The sequence below is a fragment of the Tamandua tetradactyla genome, chromosome 4 (assembly GCF_023851605.1).
Source record: "Tamandua tetradactyla isolate mTamTet1 chromosome 4, mTamTet1.pri, whole genome shotgun sequence".
NCBI classification, from domain to species: Eukaryota; Metazoa; Chordata; class Mammalia; order Pilosa; family Myrmecophagidae; genus Tamandua; species Tamandua tetradactyla.
The window spans coordinates 26,525,600-26,546,539 of record NC_135330.1 but is presented as its reverse complement, the minus strand read 5'-3'; the positions used below and the strand labels follow the sequence as shown (position 1 = coordinate 26,546,539).

The 20,940-nt window shown below is 39.0% G+C and overlaps 1 long non-coding RNA gene across 1 annotated transcript in view; it reads right to left on the bottom strand.

Annotated features, from left to right (window-relative positions):
- Window positions 1–20,364, bottom strand: part of LOC143678850 (uncharacterized) — a 59,698-nt gene extending 39,334 nt beyond the window's left edge. Inside the window, exon 1 of the long non-coding RNA XR_013173450.1 lies at window positions 20,300–20,364. This is a non-coding gene — a long non-coding RNA (uncharacterized LOC143678850). The remainder of the gene's footprint in view (window positions 1–20,299) is intronic.
- Window positions 20,365–20,940: the final 576 nt, after the last annotated feature.

The following is a 20,940-nucleotide window of genomic DNA, read 5'->3' as shown; positions in this document are numbered from 1 at the left end:
TATTGTTATGGTGGTGGTGGTGGCTGTTTGGATCAGAGCTAAATGTAGTATCTGATTATACTGACGTTATCATCCCAGGTTTGGTGTAAAATTATCTCCCTTCCCTTTAATTATTTTAGCTGCCCTAGGCTATACTGTTTTAAAAATCATAAGTTGACATAAAACCTTTTTTGATGTAAGAAGGTGATAATTATGAACAAATAAATCATTCTTAATGACTATGCAGAATATTTTAGGTCCTCCACCTAAATATTGCCCATGGTCTCCCCTGCCCAGGCAAAAGAAAGGTCTTTAGTAGGAGCCTTACTTCCCTCATTTAACTTTTAGCAGCTTTCTGAATCATTCGGCTTCATGAGCACCACAACCCTAACCGCCTGCTAGAAACAAGGGGTTTCTGTGCCCAGATGTTACAAGTTGTTATGTTTCGGGGGGCCAAGCAGGCTATACCCACCACAGGAAGATTCCACCAGGCTTAATATAAATTGCACCCCCATGATATTCCGGTGATTCAGTTCTCCTGAGCATTAATGAGCAGTTATGCAAATATCGTGAACTGCAGAAGGACTTTGCCTTTTAAGGAGTTACTCATAAAACCAGCATATTATTTTTTTAATCAATGTAATTGCAACCAACTATATCATTTCTCCCTCTCCAATCCTTTCTCCAGTCCCCTCCCCTCAATCCAGATTCACTTGTCCTATGGAACCGCCCAGAGATCATCCAAGGCTGAGACTTCACCCTCAAGAAGGCACGCCATTGTCTTCACCCACCAAATTTTGACTTTGGCCTGACTCACTGCTATTGAGAGGAAATAATGAGTTTTCATGGTGAGTTCCTGATAAAGAATTAGGAGAGCTGGTTGATATAACGTCAGCCCTGCCCTTAGCCTTCAGGCAGACCATAGGCATGTTTTATCTACCAATTTCCCATTGGGCACTAAATGATGGAACTACTCCTTACAAAGCACTTTGCCTTTTTGGGAAGAAAACATGTAACCACAATCCACACAAGGGCTCAACGAATTGTATACCAATGAACACAAATGGTTTTCTGCTTAAATCCCAATCAGGTTAAAACATATATATTTTGTTGATATTTATTGATATTTAACATACATATTGATATTTAAATATCAATCAGGTAAAAAAAAAAAGTGAAGCAAAACAAACCAGAATGCTGAGACTGAGGCCTAATTTCAAAATTGACGCTGCATATCGTCCTTGTCAAAGTCTTTATCATAACAATGATTTGGGGTTTACCTTACAGTTATTATTTCTCAATAAAAATTCTAACCTTCAATAATTGACAGGTGCCTCACAGAAAGTCAGAACACTAAAAAGAGCATTAATTCATTCGACAAAGAGATGATAAAATTTTCTGTGCCAGAGCCTGAAACAGAAATTAGGTATTTTTTTGTGAATAAAACAGACATAGACAATCACTTTGGAGAATGTTTTTGTTGTTTTTTAGGAGGCTAAATATACATCTGCCCTTTGACTCAGCAATCCCACTTCTAGGTATTCACCCAAGAGAAATGAATACATATATCCACAAAAATACTTGTACAAGAATTTCCATAACAACCAGTTTCTAAACAGTTGGAACCACCCATCTGTCATTGACAAGAGAAGGAACGAGCAATGTTTAGCATATTCATGCAGTGGAATGTTTCTGAACAACTCAAGGACTCTTTACAGCAGAATGGAGCTTGTCTGTAAGAAAATGCAGCTACACTGCTTAGATTGAAGCTTCAGGGAATGCATTCAAAGAGTAATGAGAGAGAAAGACTTCATCTAACCAGCCAGTCCTATCAACTGGATCAGCCTAGAATCAATGAGTTTGATATGGGGAGCAGGTTAGGGACAGATTTCAAAGCCAGATCACCCTTTCAGGTATTCTTCATATCGTCAAGACAAATACCTAGGTTAGCAGAAAAGGAAAAAAAGCAATTTTCTCATCTCTTCTCCCCCACACCTCATCCTCCAACCTCATGAGAAAGAGCCAGCTCAGTCTGCAAAGCCAGCATGGAAAATACCCATCAGGTCTGTAGCTGAGGTACCCCAAGTGACACAACTATTCTATGCTCCAAGACTCTGCAAACCTCCTCAAGTTTCCTGATTATGCACTGCACAGAACAATGAATAAGATTCCGCCCCCATGGGGTTACCTGATTAAACAAAAAGTAAAAGTTAACAAGTAGAAGGAAACAGTGACACATTCAGACATATTATATCTGCAGCGGAAATCAATGCTCAGCAAGTGTGAGGTGGGGAAATACCACATAATGGCAGAGATCAAAAGAAAAAGCTCTAGTTGTTTAGTTTGTTTTCAACGTGTCAACTGAAGCAGGTGCATTCTGAATCAGTAATCAGTAGAGCAGGGAACACCCTGTAGCCCTAGGTGACCTCCACCCCCGACTTGGAGAGAAAAACTGTACTTGAGATGAAACAGATTTCCCCAATGGAGAAGAAACAAATTTCCCCAGTCTCTGTAAAGTGCTAAATTGTTTTAAGGAAAACAAAATAAAAGTAAGAAAAAACAACACTGCAGTCTAATCAATATATAAGAAGGAAACTTCTGAAAAGACCTGTCAGAGAGAATGAACTTTACTACAGATACATTGGAACTCCATTCCCAATCTCTGTCCAGATATCCCTTTTTCTCAGAAGCCACCAGTCAAGGGTCTTCATTTGCTACAGTCTGTCCTTGTCCAAGATTCTTCATTCAACCTCAATTCAACCCAAGCCAAGTGCGTGCCAATCTCTTAGCACTAAGCTCAACTCAGGATTGATTTATTGTAGAAATCTATGGATCCTGCCACCCTCCCTCTCTCCTTTCCTCTTTTCTTTATCTGTATATGTGTATATGTGTGTGTATATTTATGAATCTAAATGGCTTGTCAAAGTACAGACTATGACTCTATTGGTTCCTACGCGCTTTAGAAGGTAGAAAAAAGAGAATCCCTGCTCTTCTTAATTAAATCACAATACTTAAATTGAGTACATTTAAACTCAAGCCTATTATCTAAGGAGAGAATAAATGTTAAGTTCCACCTGTCAGAATCTAAGCATGTCCATGTTATTTCCAAATGAAAATAAGATATTTTAAAAGTCTCTAGAGCAGGCAAACATTTAGCAAACTTTTATACCTGTTTCAGAAAATGAAAAGTAAGCAAATTTCTAGCTCTCCTAGAAAAGAGGGATTACTCAGAAGTGTTTGTATTTGAATGCTTGGAAAGTGAGAAAGGGGTCCTTCTGCTCTCACTCTCATTTCCTTTCACGATCTTTTGTTTCTTTCCTAAGGAGGACAAAAAAGCCCTTTTTTGACCCAAGAAAATGATGGTCAACACTAAGTTTCAAGACCTTAAATAAAAGTACTATACAACTGCTAGGTTTCATGGAATCTTGTGAGTCTTTGAAATCTGAATAGAATCAGCAGTCATAGGAGGTGGCAAGCTCTGTGGCAGATCCTCGGGGCCTTTTTCGTTGCAGAGACCCTAAGCCTGGGCTTCCTGTACGGTATCCTGCCCATGGTCACCTACTTGCCTTCTCACCCTGGTTGGACAGTGAGAAGACTCTGGAAGCATGTGATGGCCATAACAGGGGGGATGACCCAGGAACAGCCAGCACTGTAGAGAGCAGAGTGGAGCAATGCTACGATCTGCATCCTGAATGAACTCATCAGGCTGCTGAATCAACTCCAACCTTCTGTCCTCCCTTTGAACTTGCTAATATGTGAGGGAATAAAAACCTAATATTAAAGGCACATGTAAGCCTGGGAGTTCCATTACTTGTTGGCAAAAGCATTCTGATCTCGTAAGTTAGCATTCATAACCAGATGTTCTTTGAATGCCTCTTAAGTGGCCCTGGGACACTTTCCCTCAGGGATCTTACAGACGAGTGAGGAAGACACACATTAAACATATAACTATAAATAATTAAGAAATTTCTAGTGTGCAAACTCCATGAAGGAGAAATCCTGAGGTTCATGGGAACATGTAACTAGGGGGTATAATAGGGTCTGAGGATCTGAGAACATCTTTTGAAGAAAGTGATATTTCAGCTGAAGCCTGAAGAGTGATGGGAGTTGTATATGCAAAGAGTGTATGTATGGGTGTGTTGACAGGGGTAGGGGGGTTGTTTCCAGATGGAACAGCACATACAAAGGCCTGTAGGCAGGAGAAGGTCATCATATTTGAGAACCTAACAACCGTCAGGTATTTCTGGAGCAGAGAGTAGGAGGCTTCAGCTGAGGCTGGAGGGGGCAATTGAACCAGTGTGGCTAGAACAAAGCAAACACAGGGAGAGGGGTAGGAAGTGAAGTACACAGGCAGACAGAGGCCAGATAATGTAGGGCCTTGTAGTCTCAGTTAAGAATTTGGAGCTACCGATATATCCCAAGTAATTTGGACAGAGAATAAAGAAGTATTTGCAAAGTCCCCTTGGGGTACTAGGGGAAAAGGAGGAAATATTCAGCTTCCCCATTTGGAGAATTCCTGATATTCTCGCAAGCAGTGGGGACAACCAAATCAATATACTGAGCCCTCGATCTTGGGGTTCACCCCTATGAAACTTATTCCTCGAAAAGGACAGGCTAAGCTTACTTATAATTATGCCTGAGTCACCCCCAGAGAACCTCTTTTGTTGCTCAGATGTGGCCTCTCTCTCTAAGCCAGCTGGGCAGGTGAACTCACTATGACATGACTCCCATGGGTGTAAATCTCCCTGGCAACATAGGACATAACTCCTAGGTTGAGCTGGGACCCAGCATCATGGGATTGAGAAAGGCTTCTTGACCAAAAGGGGGAAGAGAGAAATGAGACAAAATAAAGTTTCAGTGGTTGAAATATTTCAAACAGAGTCGAGAGGTTATCTTGGAGGCTATTTCCATGCATGAAATATATATATCCCTTTTCAGTTTATGTTGTATTGGAGTGACTGGAGGAAAGTACCTGAAACTGTTGAGCTGTGTTCCAGTAGTCTTGATTCTTGAAGACAACTGTATAATGATATTGCTTTTACAATGTGACCATGTGTTGTGAAAACCTTATGACCTTGTGTCTGATGCTCCTTTAATCCAGGATATGAACAGATGAGCAAAAAAAAAAAAAAAAATGGATAAAAATAAATAAGTAATAGGGGTGATAAGGGATAAAATAAATTGGGTAGATTGAAATGCTAATGGTCATTGAGAGGAAGGGACAAGGGGTATGGGGTATATGAGTTTCTCCTTCTTTCTTTTTATTCCTTCTTCTGGAGTGATTCAAATGTTCTGAAAATGATCATGCTGAGGAATACACAACTATGTGGTGATATTGTGAGCCATTGATTGTATAACATATATGGACTATACGTGTGTAAAAATTTGTAGGTAAAAATATTTTAAAAAACAAAGAATTTGGGGCTAAACTCTAAGATCAATGAAAAGCCATGGTAGACCTTTAAACAAAGAATTGAGTGACATGATCAGGTGTGCAATTTAAAAAAAAATATTCCAACAGCAGCTAGACAAATAGATTCTGGGAAGTCAACAGTAGAGCTGGTAGAGCCATCTGGAGCCTATTTTAGTAAAACAGGCAAAAGAAGACTAGGATGAGAGAGAATCCAAATGGATAGAAAGCATGTAGAGGTAGACTTGACAATGGGTTTGATATAAGAATAGAGGAGCAGTAATCACAAATAACCCCTAGATTGCTAGTCTGAGCGATGCAGAGAATGGAAACGCCATTTACTGGGGTTAGGAACAGGGAAGGTGGGGCAGGTAGTAGGGAAAGGAAGGCATACCATGAGCTCAGTTTGAGGAATGTTCATTTTGAGGTGCCATGAGACAACAGATTTCACCCTCTTCTGCAGAAAAATGTTGATGAAAGTTTTATGCAATCTCAGAAATCTGGGGGACCTTACTTACAATATGAATATGGGTACTTAGAATAAGTTACAGACACATCTGAACCCCCAAGACCAAAGCACAAATCTGATTTCTATGGTTTGCCAAGTGGGGCAGCTACTCTGATCCATCATTTGGGGGTGGAAGCCCATAGTTGATTGTACTTTACTCTTTTCTTAACATCATTAAAATAGCCATAAAACAGTGACTCTGCTCTGTTGAAATGACCAAAGATGATTTTCACCTAGGCCAAAAAATATAATTGAACCTAAAAGAGAGTTCTATCCTATGGCCTGAGCTTTTCCATATTCAGTACAGGTTGCCTTCCTCCATGAAAGTCATTCCATCTGGACAATCACTGCTTATTCTACCTCAAAGGGGCCTTACAGGCCATTTTGGCTAATGACCTCTCAGGCCCCATGTTCAGATCTGCCCAGAGGAACACAAAACAACCACAGAAAATAATGTGGATATTCATGTTTGGTCTCAAGAGTGTTCATTGGCACAATTAAATAATATGTCTATACACTCAGCTAAGGAAAACCTATTTCATTCATATTCACAGTTATATAACTATTAATCACTATGCACAAGATATAAAGAAAATTATGTAAATCATACTTTCCTTGAGAAAGAAAATATTTAAAACAGCCATCAACCATATTAAAGCATTACACAGTTCTTCCAATCAGGTCATCTGAAGGCAGCATCCTTTATTTATGGCACACATTATTTCAAATCCAACTGAGTTTTTAATGTGTTGGTGGGATTTCCTTTTTTTTTTCTCTTTCTTTTCTTTTGGATTATATGAGGGGCATACAGTGAGTAACTGGCTAGATGGAAGGAGAAATCTATCAAACTAGAAAACAACAACCAAAAACTTCTCTTTCTGCTGAAAGAGTATAATCATAGCATTAGGAAATAGAGATCAGTCTATCTATTTGGTTGATTTCTCCAATAATCCTCACTGTTTTTCTCTTTTCATATAGTCTCTTGTTATTATGATAATGTCACAAGAACATGTTGAAATTAATTATATTTTATCCCACCCCCCACCCCCACCAAATGCCTATTTCCCAGAAGTAACTCTGGTCTGGGCTCACCTACTTACATTTGTTCGTTATTGCAAAACTGCTTGAAACCTCAACTAAAACCTCTTATCAGCAAGACCACAGCACAGAGCTAGGAAATAAATGCCTTTTCACAAGAGGGAGCTCACATGAAAGCAATTTTCTCTTCTTATGTTCTGGAAGAAAAGGGACATTTGGCTATGGAGAATGAGAGGTCAGGGAATCTCAGAGAAGGAAGGGTCACAAACAAGAGGATTGGTTTTTCCAACTGGCTCTTCCTATCTTGAGATAAACAGAGGTGGGTTTCTGGGAAGATACCTGAAAGTACACTTGGAAGGGTCCAGTTAATAGTGGTGAAATGATAACTAAATGTCCTCAAAGATGTATTTTTTTATTCTGGACATCACATACCCACTATGCATTTCCTCCAGCATCCACAGACACATGATTGTTCCTTCAAACTCTCAGGCAATAATCATTTCACTTTTGACTTGCCTGAGTACCTGTGAGCTGGATAAGCTGGCAAGCTCCTCTTGCATTCCTTCTTCTTATACAAAGTATAAATGTTACAGAAATTGAAAGAAATTATTTGTATTTTATATATACATATGCACATACATTAGTGGATATCTTAATTAATAAGGGCATCTATACATATGACTGGCCTACAAAATTTCCCTTCCCTTTGCACATTCAACAGTTGGAAAGGCACAGCCCAGAATCAAAAAGCACCTCAAAGTCCAGGCTAACAGCCGACTGTTTATCACTCTGACCTTGTCTATACAAGTAGTGCATTGCACTCTTTCCCCTCTCTGCCCATCTCTGGGTGTGTCCTCTCCACAAGTACCACCCACAGCAGGGAGGTGAGAATGACTGGCTTAGAAGGAACAAGAAAATGAAAATTTTCTTGGTTTTGTTTCTTCTTAGTTACTCAAAATTAAAGGAAAGAATTGAGAAGGAAAATAACAACTATTGACCAAGATAAGATCTTGAGAAGATCTGTAGCCCCCATCTGTTGGCAACCTGTTTTTAAATTTTCTCTATTTCTCAAATATCTGCTCAGCTATAGTGGCAGACCAATTTATTGGTCTTTACACACACCAAAAACATTACCATTTCTTGCATTTGCTCACATCTCTGCCAGGTCAACCCCCATCCATCTTTCAAGGGATATGGTTCTAACTCTTGATCTACAGCTTCCAGGAAATGGCTATGACCACCTTATCCCACAATGGTTCCCCCTTTGATATGTCATATTAGGGTTGATCTAGCACTTTTATTTGACACTTAGAAAACTTGTGACTTGCTTTATTTCTAATTCTTTTATGGTCATTTAAACTTTTATACATATCAATCCTGTTTTCCCAACTTCACCATAAACTCCTTGAGGACCACAAAGGTACAGCATGTGGTACAGTGCCTAGTATTCCTAATATGGATCCTCAGTAATATTTAGAAGCAAATGTTACTGCTAGGAAGGATTTTTAGAGATTGTCAACTCCTCTCATGTAATTTTACAAATGAAACATAAAAGTAAGGTGATTTATCCAAGGTCACACTCTCAAACAGAACTTAATCTTAAAACTCCTCTACCACCATCATAAATCTAACTTTCTACCTAGGTTGTTGAGTGAAGTAACTCCTTTTCCATTCATATACTTGGTCTTCATTTCCTAAGCTGTTCCAAAACAAGTACCACTTCATGAGTTGATCTAAACAATGGGAATTTATTAGCTTACTGTTTTGAGCCCCTGAAAAATGTCCAAATCAAGGCATCATCAAGGCTGTGCTTTCTTTGGCTCCTCTTCCAAGTGGCAAGGCACATGGTAGTGTCTGCTGGTCTTTCCCTTTTCTCCTGGATTTCTTGATTCCAACTTCTTGCTTCCATGGTTTTCTCTTTCTCTATATATTCATTCCATTTATAAAGGACTCCAGTAATAAGATTAAGACCCATCCTAAATGAGGTGGGTCACACTTTAACTAAAGTAGCCTCATCAAAATGTCCTGCTTACAATGGGTTTACATCCATAGGAATGGATTAATTTTAAGAACATGATTTTCTGGGGTATATACAGTACCAAACCACCATATACACCATTACAAAGAGCAACCAATCTGTAGTTGACCATCAATTCCAAATAGATCTGTGGAAGGCCAATATGCCATTATCCTGAATAATGAGAGTTTTTTTTAAGGCAAATCTGATGTGGCCTCTCTCTCTAAACCCAACTCTGCAAGTAAAATCATTACCCTCTGCCCTACATGGGATAGGTCTTCCAGGGGTGAAAGTTCTCCTGGAAATATGAGATATGACTCCCAAGGATGAGCCTGGCCCTGGCACTGTGGGATTGGAAATGCCTTTCTGACCAAAAGGAGGAAAAGAATTGCAATAAAATAACATTTCAGTGGCTAAGAGAGTTCAAATAGACTTCAGAGGCTATTCTGGATTTTACTTTTAAGCAAGATTCAGCTAGATACTGCTATTTACCATGTGTTCTAGTTTGCTAGCTGCCAGAGCGCAATATACAAGAAATGGAATGGCTTTTTAAAAGGGGAATTTATTAAGTTGCTAGCTTACAGTTCTAAGCCCATGCAAATGTCCAAATTAAAGCAAGGCTATAAAAATGTCCACTCTAAGGCATCAGGGAAAGATACCTTGGTTCAAGAAGGCCAATGATTTTCAGGGTTTTTCTCACAACTGGAAAGGCACATGGCAAACATGGCAACATCTGCTAGCTTTCTCTACAGCCTTCTTGTTTCATGAAGCTCCCCCAGGGCATTTTCCTTCTTCATCTTCAAAGTACTCTGGCTGCATAAGCTCTCAAGTTTCTCATGGCTCTCTCATCATTCTGAAACTTTCTCCAAAATGCTTCCTCTTTTAAAAGATTCCAGTACACTAATCAAGACCCATCTGAAATGGGTGGAGTCACATCTCCATCCAATCAAGACTAATACCTACATCTCTGTGGAAATAATCCAATCAAACTTCCAACCTATTGTACTGAATAAGGACTAAAAGAAACAGCTGCCTCCACATAAATCCTTTCAAACCAACACACCATGGTTTGTCAACTCAACCAAAACCATTCTTGCCAATCCTAAAGACCATCTAGGGCTCTACCTGAGATTTCACAAAGGTTCCATGCACTATGATTATTTTCCATAAATGTACAACCTCCAGATGGATTCCTAGGTCAGATAAGTCCTGAAACCTAGAGGGGCCAGCCTCTCCAGAACATCAACTAGTTCCACCCCCATCCCATATTATTGACAGCCTTTTCTAATGTGAAAAAGTTTGAATGGGCATAGCCCAAATACCCCTAAAGATTGGGAGAAAGATAGAAGAAGAAGGTGGATTTATAACAGAGAAGATAGGATTTAACAATTTAGTATGACTGCTGAATAATTATATGGATATTTCCTTTAGTCTCCAGGGTCATGGAGCGACTAGAAGAAAAATTGTAGAACTATAACCCATATCAAACTCTGAAATCTGTTGTATAACTAATTGTTGTGGTGTACTTTAAAGTTTATTGCTTTTTTTGTATATATGTTATTTTTCACAATAAAAGATAACTTTAAAAAATACCATTGCAAACTGGAAGGAAGGAAGGTGACCTTGTTTTAAAGTGGAAGAGCATTTGGCAAAATTGAGTACTGATGCTGGATAGAAGGAAGGATTTGAAAGCAATGAGCTGAGATACTTAGCTGAAAAGATTTCCAAATTGAATGTGGAAAATGCAGTCTGACTTCTCTTTGCAGCTTATAGTAAATGTAAGAGGAAAGGGATAAACTGAGAACTGCACTCTTGGGTACAAAGAAGCCAGAAATTGATGGCACAGAAAATTATGAGTTTCTGAAAAGTGAGTCTCCAAACAACAGAGCTCCATGTGAGGATTTAATCAGTCAGCCATGTCAGGACAAGCCAGGATTGGAAATGGAGTTATTCAGAAAGGATTTGTGTAAAGTCCTATTGTCTAATGGTTGGGCCCCCTTGTGTACTGCATGCAACAAATTTTTTGCAAGATAAATGGAACCACTGCCAGTCTGGAGTAAAAGGGATTGCAAAGAGACAGATTGAAGGAAAAATTACTTCAAATGCAAAACCATGGAAGACAAAATTGGGAGCTAAGACACCTCAGGTCAGAAAAGTGCGCCCATTCATGCATATGTAAAAGGTGAGTTTTCCATGGAGTTTGCAGAGGGTGGGTCTTCCACCTCATTGTTCAGGAAGAGTTTGCTTCCCCAGGTCTCAGAGAGGGTGAAGCACATTCCCCAGGGATTGGGAAGAGCCATGATCTCACTGTTCAGAGAGGGATGACCCTATGCCCCAGAGATGGCAGAGAATCTGGATGCCACCCAGATGCTTGAAGAAGATGGAATGGAGAACATGGTGGTCTCTCCAATGCTCCCCAATATTGTAACCTTCACCACAGTGTTCAGAGAGAACAGGGCTGCTGCATAAACCCTTGTAGAGGTAGGGATTGCTGCTCTTTCAAGCCCCAAAGATAAAATGTTTTTTTGTAGATGACTTTCAGACTTCGAAATCTAATGGAGTTTGTCCTGCAGGGTTCTGGAACTGTATGGGAACATTTGACCTCTGTTTTCCTTCCAATTTCTCCTTATGGAGAGGGGAAATTTTATTCTATGACTGTCCCTCCTTCATATATTGGAAGTAGAAATCATATTCTAAGTTTCACAGGTCCACAACCAAAGGAGAATCTTGCCTTAGGGTAAATCACACCTGTAACTGATTTTTATAAGACTTTGTACTAATTTGTTGTTATTGAAAGGATTTAAGTTTCTGTGATACTGTAATGGAATGAATGTATTTTGCAAATGGAATGAACATGTCTTTTTAGGGTCAAGAGGGTAGGATGTGCTGGTTTGATCTGTTATGTACCCCAGAAAAGACTATGTTCTGTTAATCTATTCTTGTGGAGGTAGATCTGTTGTGGGTGGGACTTTTTGATTAGGTTGTTTCCATGGAGATGTGACCCATCCAAATTCAAGGTAGCTCTTAATCCTTTACTGGGGTCCTTTTAGAGAGCTCAGAGAGAGAAAGAGCTTAGAAAGTAAACACCCAGAGAGACATTTTGAAGAGAGTTTAAAGAGAAGATAAGCTAAGACAGAAATGCCCCTGGAGAAACAACCAAGGACCCACAGAGGCCTAGAGACATTTTGGAGAGAAAGGACTAGCAAACATCACCATGTGATTTCTCATGTGACAGAGGAACCCCAGATGTCAGCAGCCTTTCCTGAGAGAAGGTATCTTCTTCTTGATGCCTTAATTTGGACATTTTCATAGCCTTAGAACTGTAAATTTATAAGCTAATAAATCCCCTTTGTAAAAGCCAACCCAATTCTTATATTTTGCATTCTGGCAGCTTTAGTAAACCAAAACAGACACTTTTTATTTTTTGCTGATAAATGAATTTCATTAATGTTCTTACTCCTTTTCCTCTTCATCTTGCCCAATTGCATTGATTTCTTTCTACACTTCTTCTTCAAAGTTTCTCACATGACCAGCTCTAGGTCCTTTGATAATATTTCACCACGAAAGTCCTCAAGAGGAAGTTCTTTGCATGTTATCTCCACTTTTTTCTCCTACTCTTTCTTAAACTCATCCCAATCAGACATTTTTCCTCATTACTCTACCAAACCTGCTCTTAACACAGTCACCAATGACCTCCCCTTTCCTAACTCCAGTGATCAATTCCCAGCAATTGTCAGCTCTCAGGTTACTTGATCTATCAGCAGCATTTGATGTAGTTAACAATTCCCTATTACTCGGTACACTTTCTTCATCTGGATTTCTTTCTTTTTTTTTTTTTTTTTTTAGGAAAACAGGGTAGACTTCACCTCTAAGAAAATTTTCTGTTATTACAGTTTTGTTTTGTTTTAATTTGGACTTTGCTATAAACAATTTTTTAAGGATCCACCAAACTCTTTTCCACAGTGGCTACACCATTTTACAGTCCCTCCAAAAATGTGCTAGAGTTCCAATTTCTCAGTATCTCTCCAAAACTTTTCTATTCTTTTAATAATAGCCATCACTGTGGGTGTGAAGTGGTACCTCATTGTCATTTTGATATGCATTTCCCTAATGGCTAATGAGGTTAAGCATCTTTTCATGTGTTTGTCAGCCATTTGTATAACTTTTTTTGAGAAATGTCTGTTCAAATCCTTTGCCCATTTTTTTGTTTAATTGGGTTGTCTTTTTGTTGTTGAGTTGTAGAAGTTCTTTATATATTCTGGATATTAAACCTTTATTTGATATATGGTTTGGAACAATTTTATCCCATTCTGTAGTTCTTATTTTCACTTCCTTGATCATTTCCTTCAATGCATAAAAGTTTTTAATTTTGATGAAATCAAATTTATCTACTTTTTTCTTTTGTTACTCATGCTTTTGGTGTCATATCTAAGAATCTATTGCCAAATCCCAAGTCATGAAGATTTGCACTGATATTATCTTCTGAGCATTTTGTAGTTTTAGTTCTATTTAGGTCCTTAATCCATTTTAAGTAGATTTTTGGATATGTTGTGAGGTAGGGTGTTCTAGTTTACTAACTACTGGAATGCAATATACCAGAAACAGAATGACTTCTAAAACAGGGAATTTAATAAGTTGCTAGTTTACAGGTCTAAGGCCAAGAAAATGTCCCAATTAAAGCAAGTCTATGGAAATGCCTGATCTAAGGCATCCAGAGAAAGATACCTTGGTTCGAGAAGGCTGATTACGTTCAACATTTCTCTCTCAGCTGAAAGGACACATGGCAAACATGGCAGTGTCTGCTGGCTTTCTCATGGCTCTACAAAAAAGGAACTCTCTCCAAAATGTTTCCTCTTTTAAAAGATTAATGGGAGGGGTCACAACTCCATGGAAGCTATCTGATCAAAAGTTACCACCTACAATTGGGAGGATCACATCTCCATGGGAACAATCAAAATGCTCCCAGCCAGCAATACTGAATAGGGATTAAAGGACATGGCTTTTCTGGAATCCACCACAAATTCAAACTGGTGTGTTGGGTCTAACCTCATTCTTTTGCAAATGGATATCCAGTTTTCCCAGTACCATTTGTTGAAAGGACCATCCTTTTCCAATTGCATGTACTTAGCACACTTATCAAAAAATCAATTGGTTAATCCTCACCTACCATGTGGGAGACCTGGGTTCAAATTCCAGCCTGTGCACTTACCAAATTTTAAAAAAAATGGTGCTGCAATAATGGAATAGTCACATGGGAAAAGAATGAAATGTGATCCCCATCACATGGCATACAAAAAAAATCAATTGGTTAAAAGATAAATAATGGGGGGATAAACAGTTGAAAAAAATAGGTAGATTGAAATACTAGTGGTCAAGAGAGAGGGGCAAGGGGTATGGAATGTATGCATTTTTTCTTTTTATTTATTTTTCTGGAGTGATGCAAATGTTCTAAAAATGATCATGGTGATGAATACACAACTATGTGATGATAATGTTGAACCACCAATTGTATACAGTGGATGGGCTGTGTGTGAATATTTCTCAATAATATATATTTTTTAAATCAATTGGTCATAGATTTGTGGGTCTATTTCTGGAATTTCAACTCTGCTCCACTGAGCTCCACATGCTAGTACCATGCTGTTTGTTTACTGTTTCTTTGTAACACAATTTGAAGTTGGGAAGTGTGAGTCCTCCAACGCTTTTCTTCCTCAAGACTGTTTTGGCTATATTGGGGCCCATTGTGGTTTGATATAAATTTGAGGATCAGCTTTTCCATTTCTTTTTTAAAAATTCTGCTTAAATTTTAAAAGGGATTGCATTAAGTTTGTATATTGCCTTTGGTAGTATGGACATATTAACTATACTAACTTTTCCAATTCATGAACATGGAATGTCTTGCCACTTATTTAAGTCTTCTTTAATTTTTCTCAGCAGTGTTTTGTAATTTACAGTATATGAGTTTTTTGTAATCTTAGTTCAATTTATTCCTAGATATTTTATTCTTTAAATGCTGTATTAGTCAGGGTTCTCCAGGGAAACTGATTTGATTATAGAAATTAGCTAACATGACTATGGGGATGGGCATGCCCGAATTCCAGAAGGCAGACCCAAGTTGGGAATCCAATGAAGGTTTTCAAGGAATTCCCCAGAATTCACTAAAATAGAGTTGGAAATTCTTCCTTATGACTGCTGAAATCATCTCTTCTTTTAAGGCCATCAACTGATTGAATGAGACCTCTATCATCATTGAAGGCAAATTCCTCAGTTGATTGTGGATGTAAGCAGCCACAGAAGCAATCAACTTACTAATGATTTAAATCCACAAAATATCCTCACATAACAGTTAGGCCAGTGTTTATATTTTAGTTTCCTAGTCTGTTCAAAGCAAATACCATAAAATGAGTTGCCTTAAACAATGGGAATTTATTCACTCATGGTTTTGAGGCCAGGAAAATGTTCAAATCAAGGTATCATCAAGGCAAACCTTTCTTCCTGAAGACTGGCTGCCAGTGATCCTTGGTTCCTCTACCACATGGCAAGGCATATGGCAGCATTTGGTGGTCTCTCCCTTCTCTTCCAGGTTTCATTGATTTCAGCTTCTTACTTCTATAAGTCTTTCTCTCTGTCTGTATTTCATTCTCTTATAAAGGACTCTAATAATAGGATTAAGACACATCCTTGGCCATGCCTTAATTAAAATAACCTCATCAAATTCAGCACTTGGACAGTTTGATCACAGTGTATCTTGGTGTTGATCTCTTTGGGTCATCCTGCTTGGCTTGGCTTTGTAAATTCATACCTTTCATCGTATTTGGGATGTTTTCTGTAATTATTTCTTCAAGTATTTTTGGGGGCCCTTTAACTCTCTTTTCTCCTTCTGAAATTCCTATGATGTATATATTGATACGTTTGAATGTGCCCATCGGGTTCCTCAGGTTCTGTCCATTTGTTTCCACTCTTTTTTATTTCTGCTTCTCAGTCTAGAAAATTTAAATCATTTGGGTATATAAATAATATTACCATACTGAAGGTGAACAAGATTGAAAGAGGTTGTAAGATCTATGTGTCCCACTAATTAACCCTAGAAGTATAAATAAGTTCTTGCAAGAACTACTTCAAAAGTATGATTTGTGTACAAAGAGTGTTTAAGCCCACAGTACAGGGGGAAAACTGCTATTACATGCTATGAGCTATGTTTAACAGAAAAACATCATTACTACCACAGAAACGGCAGGGATAAATAATGGGAGGGACAAGAGTTAAGGGGAGGTTTGGATTTCCTATTTGATGAGAGTGTGTTTATTGGTTATTTTTCTTTTTGGAACAATGAAATTACCTAAAATTGAGAGTATTGATGGACTATGAACTTTTGGCATTATACATGTGCCTAATGAATGCGGGTGGCTGAAGGATGCACTGACTGAAAAGCAGATTGGCAAATGATGGTGTATATATATGTGATCATATATTGTGCTGCTACAAAAAGGAATGAAGTCCTGACACATGAAACGATGTGAATGAACTTGTGGGACATTTGGTGAAGCAAAATAAGCCAAAAATGAAAGAAAAATCATTGTATGGTCTCCTTTAGAAAATGCTTATAAGAGAACAGGGGTCTAGTCTGTAATCTCTTATAGTAGACACATTTAGTCTAGAGTGGTACTTTTAATTTCTGAATTTTGAGAAGCTGTTATATATATATATAACCTGGTATTTAGAGATAAGAATGAAGCCTATCAGGTCCAAAATAAGGTAATTCAAAACACAAGGGTAGGGAAGATATTGTCTATATTTTAGAACTACACCTACTCTTTGAGACCAAAGGAAGAAAAGTTTATTTTGGCTGGAACCTAAATTTTCTGTAGCACATAATCTAACTCAACCTGTCTGGAAAGCTCATTTGAACAACTGAAACACAGGGATCCCAGAATAAGAATGAGGGCCTTTAATCCTGTATAGCTTAATGTAATGCCTGGATATATCCTAGAATATATTAAGCAGATGATCAAAAAGTGTTGGTAAAGTCCATTGAAGGATGGGAGAAAAAATATGGAACTACTAAACTTTACCTCAGGAAATCCCCGGACACTGTGTCAAACAGTAGGGACACCCAAATCAATAAGCCAAACTCTTGATCTTGAGGCTTATGCTTGTGAAGCATATGTAGGTAGTGGAGAGCTTAGCCTACCTATAGGTATGCCTAAGAGTTACTTCTGGAGGACCTCTTTTGTTGTTCAGATGTGGCCTCACTCTCTCTAAGCCCAACTCTGCAAGTGAAATCATTGCCCTCCCCCCTACATAGGACATGACATCCAGGGGTGAAAGTATCCCTGGTGGCATGGGAGATGACTCCCAGGGATAAGTCAAGCCCTGACATCATGGATCAACAATTCCATCTTGACCAAAAGGGGGAAAAGAAGTGTAACTAATAAAGTATCAGTGGCTGAGAGAGTTCAAATAGAGTCGAGAGACTACTCTAGAGGTCACTCTTTCGTAAGCTTCAGTTAGACCTTGCTACCTATCATAACTTGCCAAACCCCAACCAAAACCATTCCAGCCAATCCTAAAGAACACCTAGGGCAAATGTTCCATGCACTAGGGGTAACTTTCCAGAAACCTACAACCTCTAGATGTGTCCCTGGACCAGGTAAGTCTTGTAACCTAGAGGACCCAGCCTTTCTAGAATATCAGTTAGTTCCATATCCCTACCCCATATTATTGACAGACCCTTCCAACATGAAAAAGTTAGAATAGGCATAGTCCAAAATACCCCTAGAGAGTGGGAGAAAGATCAAAGGGGATGGTGGAGTTATACAGAGAAGGTAGGGTTTAACAAACAAATATGATTGCTGAATCATTAAATTGGTATTTCTTTCACTCTCCAGTATCTTAGAGCAGCTAGAAGTCATAACATAAAATTGTGGAATTGTAACCCGTGCCAAACTCTGAAATCCATTCTTCAACTAATCGTTGTACTGTGCTTTGAAATTTATTGCTTTTTTGTATATGTTATTTTTCACAAGAGAGGAAAAAAGGGTCAATTGTGATGATAAGAAAATATTCATTCCTTTTAGCCCCTTATATTGTGGAGCAGCTAGAAGGAAAAATCTGAGAGGGTGATTGGTAGCCCATGATGAACTCTGGAATCTGTCCTATAACTATTTGTTGAAGAGCACTTTGAAAACTATTGCTTTTTTATTTCTTTGCTCTGTATATGGTATATTATGCAATTGAAAAAGTTAAAAAAAAAAAAAAAGAAAGTAACAGGAGCTAGAAATAAGACTGTCTCTACTAATGGAATAAAAATAAAAATTAAATTTAAATAATAGGCAAAAAAAAGAGAAAAATATATATAAACAAGAAAAAAAAACCAATGAAGCGCACCTTTCTGAGCTCTTGTTATGAGCCAGTGGGAAGCCAGAAGCTACTGCTTTCAAGGCTGAAACCTAGGCCAGTGTCCCTACTCATCCTTCTGGGATCTTTTAAGCCCAAAAATATAAGACAGAGAAGAAAAAAAAAAAAAAAAACCAACCAAAAGAAAAACAGAAAAAAGTGAAATGGCTTTTTTTGTCCCTATGGATGCCGGTGGAAGACAAAAGACTCTGCTTCTGAGAGAAACCAAGGCTAGTGTCTGTGCTGGGCCAACCAGAATCCACCAGACTAAACAACACAAGAAAGAGAGAGAAGACACCCAGCCAATGAAAAAGAGCACTGGGTCTTTAAGGCCTAATGTATGCTTGTGTGAGGCCAGAAGCCTCTATGGAGAGGGCTGAAACCAAGGCCTGAGTCTATGCCATGACTTCAGGGAGCTGTCAGAAAGGAAATATCTATATATAGAAGGATGGGGGGGGGGGGAAAGTAGCTTTTTATGTCCAGGTGAATGCTGATGGGAGGATGAAATTGCTGCTGCCCAGACTGCAGAAACGGAAGTCAGCTTTCTCACCTAGACTGACCTTGAGCCTTAACCCCAATTTATAGAGAAGGAGGTTCCTTCTGCCAGCCCTAGCCCCAGCTGGCTACTCCCAGAATCCCAGCTGTGCTACCACAGCTCCAGCCATTTTCTCAGCCACTGCTGCAGAGCTGAGCAATAGGGGCTAGTCACTGTTTAGAGCTTGTATTAGCTAGGGTTCTCTAGAGAAACAGAATCAACAGGAAACATCCATAGAAATGAAATTTATAAAAGTGTCTTACGTAACCATGGGAATGCGGAGTCAAGGTCTGTAGGGCAGGCTGCAAACTGGCAACTCTGACGAAGTTCCTCAACAAACTCTCAGGAGAGGCTGGCTGGACAACCGTAGGAATGGAAAAGTCCAAAATCCATAGGGCAGGCCGAGAAGCTGACAGCTCTGATGAAGGGTCTGCTTTCTGGATAAACTCCACAGGCTTGCGGGCTGAAGCAGGAAGAGAAACTATCTCTACTGAATCCTCCTTAAAAGCCTTCCAATGATTAGATTAAGCATCACTCATTGCAGAAGACACTCCCCCTTTGTCTGATTACAAATGGAATCAGCTGTGGATGCAGCTGACATGATCATGATTTAATTCTATGAAATGTCCTCATAGCAACAGACAGGCCAGCACTTGCCCGATCAGACAAACAGACACTACTACCTGGCCAAGTTGAGGCATGAACCTGACCATGACAGTGCTTTCACCTACAAAGGCTGAATTCTCGGCAGTCCCTTGCTTCTTCTGACATTTCTGTAGTTGATCTAAATGTCTTTCTGGATCCAGGGATACTACATAATTAATGTCAGTCTCTTTTTTCAGCTCTTTCATTTTTCTAGTAGAGGGAGTGATTTCTAAAACTTCTTATGCTGCTACTTTATCTTCACTTTGGTTTCTAGGACCACCTCACTATCTTTGTTTTCCTCCAACCTTGGGGGTCACTCCTTTTCTGTGTCCTTTATTGGTTCCTCCACTTTTCCACAAACTATTAATGCTGGAGGAGCCCAGAGTTCAATTCTTGGTCCTCTATCTTCTCTACTGACACTCACTCATCCAGTCTTATGTCTTTAAATACAACCTCTTTGCCATGACTCCCAGAGTTTTATGTCCACCCAGACCTCTCTCCTGAATTTTAAACTATTACATCTACAATTGCCTACTTCCTATTGCCACTTGGAAATCCAACAGACTTCTCAAACTTAACTTGTCCCAAACTGAACTCTGCATCTTCTCTCCAAAACCAAACTCCTAATTTGCCTTTCAAATGTCTTCCCTTTAGTTTATTACTACTCCATTCCTCCAGTGGCTCAGGTCAAAAGTCTTGAAAGCATAGTAAACCCCTCCTTTTTCTCTCACAACCCACATCTCACCCCCTAGAAAATCCTGTCATCTCTACCTTCAAAACATATTCTGGATCTGACTACTTCTCACCATTTCTCCTCATACCACCTGCTCCTGGTCACCATTATCTCTCACTTGGATTATTACCATAGCTCTTTACAGGTTTCCCTGCTTTTGCCTTTGCCCACCCACAGTCTATTCACAACACAGAAGCCAGAGAAAACCTCTGAAAACATAAATCACATCATGTCATTTCTATGATCAAAATCCTGTAAAGGCTCTCTATTTCACTCAGAATAAAGTCTGAAATCCTTTCAGTGCCCTACAAGGATCTACCTGTTGACCCTTCACCTACCTCTTACTTCTCTGTGACCTCATTTCCAGTGATACTTCTCATCCCTCACTCCATTCCATTCACACTGACTGCCTGCCTTGCTGTCCCTGGAACATTTCTGGTACTCTCCTGCCTTAGGACTTTTGCATCAGTTGTTACCTCTGCCTGGCAACACTCCCAAATATTTGCCTGGTTTACTCCTTTACCCATGCTCATAGTCTTTACCCAAATGTTACCTTCTCCATGAGCCCAACTCTGGCCATTCTAATAGTAGAGGTTATTACTACCACCTCTCCAACCTAATACTCCCCTTACCTTGTTCTTTCTTTTTCTTAGCCTTTATCGCCTTATAACATATAATA